This window comes from Oncorhynchus mykiss, chromosome 16, assembly GCF_057628025.1.
Source record: "Oncorhynchus mykiss isolate SJ-2025 chromosome 16, ASM5762802v1, whole genome shotgun sequence".
Taxonomy (NCBI): Eukaryota; Metazoa; Chordata; class Actinopteri; order Salmoniformes; family Salmonidae; genus Oncorhynchus; species Oncorhynchus mykiss.
This window is the reverse complement of record NC_143037.1, coordinates 39,973,403-39,979,402: the sequence shown is the minus strand read 5'-3', so window position 1 is coordinate 39,979,402 and position 6,000 is coordinate 39,973,403. Positions and strand designations below refer to the sequence as shown.

The 6,000-nt window shown below is 43.2% G+C and overlaps 1 non-coding gene across 1 annotated transcript; it reads right to left on the bottom strand.

Annotated features, from left to right (window-relative positions):
- Positions 1-4,968: 4,968 nt before the first annotated feature.
- On the bottom strand, positions 4,969-5,051 carry trnal-cag (transfer RNA leucine (anticodon CAG)). The gene has a single exon. It is a non-coding gene; the product is annotated as a tRNA-Leu (tRNA).
- Between the last annotated feature and the right edge of the window lie 949 nt (positions 5,052-6,000).

The following is a 6,000-nucleotide window of genomic DNA, read 5'->3' as shown; positions in this document are numbered from 1 at the left end:
ACGGAAGTGAGTGCTACGGGGCGGTAGTCGTTTAGCTCAGTTACCTTAGCTTTCTTGGGAACAGGAACAATGGTGGCCCTCTTGAAGCATGTGGGAACAGCAGACTGGTATAGGGATTGATTGAATATGTCCGTAAACACACCGACCAGCTGGTCTGCGCATGCTCTGAGGGCGCGGCTGGGGATGCCGTCTGGGCCTGCAGCCTTGCGAGGGTTAACACGTTTAAATGTCTTACTCACCTCGGCTGCAGTGAAGGAGAGAACGCATGTTTTCGTTGCAGGCCGTGTCAGTGGCACTGTATTGTCCTCAAAGCGGGCAAAAAAGTTATTTAGTCTGCCTGGGAGCAGGACATCCTGGTCCGTGACTGGGCTGGATTTCTTCCTGTAGTCCGTGATTGACTGTAGACCCTGCCACATGCCTCTTGTGTCTGAGCCGTTGAATTGAGATTCTACTTTGTCTCTGTACTGACGCTTAGCTTGTTTGATAGCCTTGCGGAGGGAATAGCTGCGCTGTTTGTATTCGGTCATGTTACCAGACACCTTGCCCTGATTAAAAGCAGTGGTTCGCGCTTTCAGTTTCACGCGAATGCTGCCATCAATCCACGGTTTCTGGTTAGGGAATGTTTTAATCGTTGCTATGGGAACGACATCTTCAACGCACGTTCTAATGAACTCGCACACCGAATCAGCGTATTCGTCAATGTTGTTGTCTGACGCAATACGAAACATGTCCCAGTCCACGTGATGGAAGCAGTCTTGGAGTGTGGAGTCAGCTTGGTCGGACCAGCGTTGGACAGACCTCAGCGTGGGAGCCTCTTGTTTTAGTTTCTGTCTGTAGGCAGGGATCAACAAAATGGAGTCGTGGTCAGCTTTTCCGAAAGTGGGGCGGGGCAGGGCCTTATATGCGTCGCGGAAGTTAGAGTAACAATGATCCAAGGTCTTTCCACCCCTGGTTGCGCAATCGATATGCTGATAAAATTTAGGGAGTCTTGTTTTCAGATTAGCCTTGTTAAAATCCCCAGCTACAATGAATGCAGCCTCCGGATAAATGGTTTCCAGTTTGCAAAGAGTCAAATAAAGTTCATTCAGAGCCATCGATGTGTCTGCTTGGGGGGGGATATATACGGCTGTGATTATAATCGAAGAGAATTCTCTTGGTAGATAATGCGGTCTACATTTGATTGTGAGGAATTCTAAATCAGGTGAACAGAAGGATTTGAGTTCCTGTATGTTTCTTTCATCACACCATGTCACGTTAGCCATAAGGCACACGCCCCCGCCCCTCTTCTTACCAGAAAGATGTTTGTTTCTGTCTGCGCGATGCGTGGAGAAACCCGTTGGCTGCACCGCCTCGGATAGCGTCTCTCCAGTGAGCCACGTTTCCGTGAAGCAAAGAACGTTACAGTCTCTGATGTCCCTCTGGAATGCTATCCTTGCTCGGATTTCATCAACCTTGTTGTCAAGAGACTGGACATTGGCAAGAAGAATGCTAGGGAGTGGTGCACGGTGTGCCCGTCTCCGGAGTCTGACCAGAGACCGCCTCGTTTCCCTCTTTTTCGGAGTCGTTTTTTTGGGTCGCTGCATGGGATCCGCTCCGTTGTCCTGTTTGTAAGGCAGAACACAGGATCCGCGTCACGAAAAACATATTCTTGGTCGTACTGATGGTGAGTTGACGCTGATCTTATATTCAGTAGTTCTTCTCGACTGTATGTATTGAAACCTAAGATGACAAGGGGTATTAATGTAAGAAATAACACGTAAAAAAACAAAAAACTGCATAGTTTCATAGGAACGCGAAGCGAGGCGGCCATCTCTGTCGGCGCCGGAAGTACTTGACATTAGATGCGGCGACTTCGATTACCCTGCAGACTATATTTTTGTTCTTCCCGCCAATACAATCCACTGACAACGACCGACGAGTTCTGCGTTCCGAGATTATTTTTGTTATTTGCCTGTTTGTGGCCCGCCTGTGAAATTGCGCGATTCTTGCAATTCTCTTTCAGCCTCTCATCAACTAGCTGTTTTTGCAGAATATTAAAAATACGATAGTTATTCACTACTCATATTAACTAGGTGTCATTTACATTACCTTAAGTCATTTATTTTTCAACTGGATTTTACAAAGGTGCATGACATGTAGGCGCTAAAAAGTTGTCAGGAGGGGGTTTCAAACCATGCCTATAGGGGAGTCTGCGACCTGAATGACTTAATGGTTATTTTCAATGGAATCAAGTTTTTTCTTTTTCTTTTAGGGTTTAACAAGGTTTCTCACCTGTTACCTGTGGCTTGACTTTAGATGTGGCCAGTTCAATTACCCTGCAGACTATAAGAGTGTCTTCCGAATATGGCCAATTTGACATGAATTTAAAAATGCCTCAGATAGGACCAAAAAAGTGTCTGGAGCTTCCCGTCAGGGTAAGAGTGACAACAGGTTTCCACATGTCAAAATGGGGGAAATCTTAGCAAATGGCTTAATGGTTATTCATGAGAATCGTGTTGTTGTATTGTTGAGTGTATCATGGGATCTCACCTGAAATCTGTGGCTTGACTACAAACCTGTAACCTATGCTACTGTGGCCTATAGAGCTAGAAGGCTGGATAACCAGGTGTGTAAAGGTGTGAAGTGGGATAGATGGCCTGCAGTCCTATCCCAAATGGACAACTAATCCCTATGTACTTGCGGAGATCTGAGAGGATGTGATTGGTATAAGAAACACGACTAAACTTCAACCTCCGGAGGGGTCAAAAAAATGCATTTTCGTTGTCAGCAGGATTTGAACCTGTGCAGGAAGTTCCTAATGGATTTCTAGTCCATCGCCTTAACCACTCGGCCACGACAACGTTGAAAGAAGAAAACAGGCTTGTTAGGAGTGAATGGGCCAACAGGCATAGCCTACAGAAAGTGAATTTTAACAACTGAAAGATAATGCAGTAACTCATTATAATGCAATAACACAAAATGTTCCCCTCATTCATTTGTTATTAAGTCCAGCTGTTTTCTTATTTAACCTTGATCTTTGCTCAGCTCCAGAATGTCTGCATTTGAGAGTGTTTATTATGAATTGTTATTTCACTGTGTGAAGTTGTTATTTCATCATTCTTACTGCTGAGCAGCATGACTCCTGAGAGGCACTAAAATACTCTCAGTAGTGGGTTTTGAACCCACGCCTCCATGGGAGACTGCGACCTGAACGCAGCGCCTTAGACCGCTCGGCCATCCTGACTACAGCACAGTAACTGGGTATCGGGTTAAAGTGTATGCGGTAAAAGTAGAAATATGAACAACGCTCTAAAATCACCACAGAGACCAGAACAACTATGCACGATACTGACTTGCACTTTCAATAGTCATTTGTTTTTATAAATTAAAAAGTCCAGTCATTGATTTAACCTCAATATGGCCTTCAATGGGAAAGAGTAGTAAATCGTCATTGAATGAGCGCTAAACTGGCATCAGAATATTGCCATTCTGATATAAATGATAAAATTCCTCAGATAAGACTGAAAAAGTGTCTGGAAATATCAGCAACTATCAGGGTAAGAGTGACAACAGGTCCACATGGGGGAAATCCTTACAAATGGCTTAATGGGTCATTTCAACGCAATCGTGTTATTATTTATTTTTAGGGTTTAACAAGGCAGCTCACCTGTGACTTGACATTAGATGCGGCGACTTCGATTACCCTGCAGACGATATTCTTGTTCTTCCCGCCAATACAATCCACTGACAACGACCGACGAGTTCTGCGTTCCGAGATTATTTTTGTTATTTGCCTGTTTGGGGCCCGCCTGTGAAATTGCGCGATTCTTGCAATTCTCTTTCAGCCTCTCATCAACTAGCTGTTTTTGCAGAATATTAAAAATACGATAGTTATTCACTACTCATATTAACTAGGTGTCATTTACGTTACCTTAAGTCATTTATTTTTCAACTGGATTTTACAAAGGTGCATGACATGCAGGCGCTAAAAAGTTGTCAGGAGGGGGTTTCAAACCATGCCTATAGGGGAGTCTGCGACCTGAATGACTTAATGGTTATTTTCAATGCAATCGAGTTTTTTCTTTTTCTTTTAGGGTTTAACAAGGTTTCTCACCTGTTACCTGTGGCTTGACTTTAGATGTGGCCAGTTCGATTACCCTGCAGACTATAAGAGTGTCTTCAGAATATGGCCAATTTGACATGAATTTAAAAATGCCTCAGATAGGACCAAAAAAGTGTCTGGAGCTTCCCGTCAGGGTAAGAGTGACAACAGGTTTCCACATGTCAAAATGGGGGAAATCATAGCAAATGGCTTAATGGTTATTCATGAGAATCGTGTTGTTGTATTGTTGAGTGTATCATGGGATCTCACCTGAAATCTGTGGCTTGACTACAAACCTGTAACCTATGCTACTGTGGCCTATAGAGCTAGAAGGCTGGATAACCAGGTGTGTAAAGGTGTGAAGTGGGATAGATGGCCTGCAGTCCTATCCCAAATGGACAACTAATCCCTATGTACTTGCGGAGATCTGAGAGGATGCGATTGGTATAAGAAACACGACTAAACTTCAACCTCCGGAGGGGTCAAAAAAATGCATTTTCATTGTCGGCAGGATTTGAACCTGCGCAGGAAGATCCTAATGGATTTCTAGTCCATCACCTTAACCACTCGGCCACGACAACGTTGACAGAAGAAAACAGGCTTGTTAGGAGTGAATGGGCCAACAGGCATAGCCTACTGAAAGTGAAATTTAACAACTGAAAGATAATGCAGTAACTCATTATAATGCAATAACACAAAATGTTCCCCTCATTCATTTGTTATTAAGTCCAGCTGTTTTCTTATTTAACCTTGATCTTTGCTCAGCTCCAGAAGGTCTGCATTTGAGAGTGTTTATTATGAATTGTTATTTCACTGTGTGAAGTTGTTATTTCATAATTCTTATTATTACTGCTGAGCAGCATGACTCCTGAGAGGCACTAAAAAATTGTCAGAAGTGGGATTTGAACCCACGCCTCCATGGGAGACTGCGACCTGAACGCAGCGCCTTAGACCACTCGGCCATCCTGACTACAGCACAGTAACTGGGTATCGGGTTAAAGTGTATGCGGTAAAAGTAGAAATATGAACAACGCTCTAAAATCACCACAGAGACCAGAACAACTATGCACGATACTGACTTGCACTTTCAATAGTCATTTGTTTTTATAAATTAAAAAGTCCAGTCATTGATTTAACCTCAATATGGCCTTCAATGGGAAAGAGTAGTAAATCGTCATTGAATGAGCGCTAAACTGGCATCAGAATATGGCCATTCTGATATAAATGATAAAATTCCTCAGATAAGACTGAAAAAGTGTCTGGAAATATCAGCAACCATCGGGGTAAGAGTGACAACGGGTCCACATGGGGGAAATCCTTACAAATGGCTTAATGAGTCATTTCAACGCAATCGTGTTATTATTTATTTTTAGGGTTTAACAAGGCAGCTCACCTGTGACTTGACATTAGATGCGGCGACTTTGATTACCCTGCAGACGATATTTTTGTTCTTCCCGCCAATACAATCCACTGACAACGACCGACGAGTTCTGCGTTCCGAGATTATTTTTGTTATTTGCCTGTTTGGGGCCCGCCTGTGAAATTGCGCGATTCTTGCAATTCTCTTTCAGCCTCTCATCAACTAGCTGTTTTTGCAGAATATTAAAAATATGATAGTTATTCACTACTCATATTAACTAGGTGTCATTTACGTTACCTTAAGTCATTTATTTTTCAACTGGATTTTACAAAGGTGCATGACATGCAGGCGCTAAAAAATTGTCAGGAGGGGGTTTCAAACCATGCCTATAGGGGAGTCTGCGACCTGAATGACTTAATGGTTATTTTCAATGCAATCGAGTTTTTCTTTTTCTTTTAGGGTTTAACAAGGTTTTTCACCTGTTACCTGTGGCTTGACTTTAGATGTGGCCAGTTCGATTACCCTGCAGCCTAAGAGTGTCTTCAGAATATGGCCAATT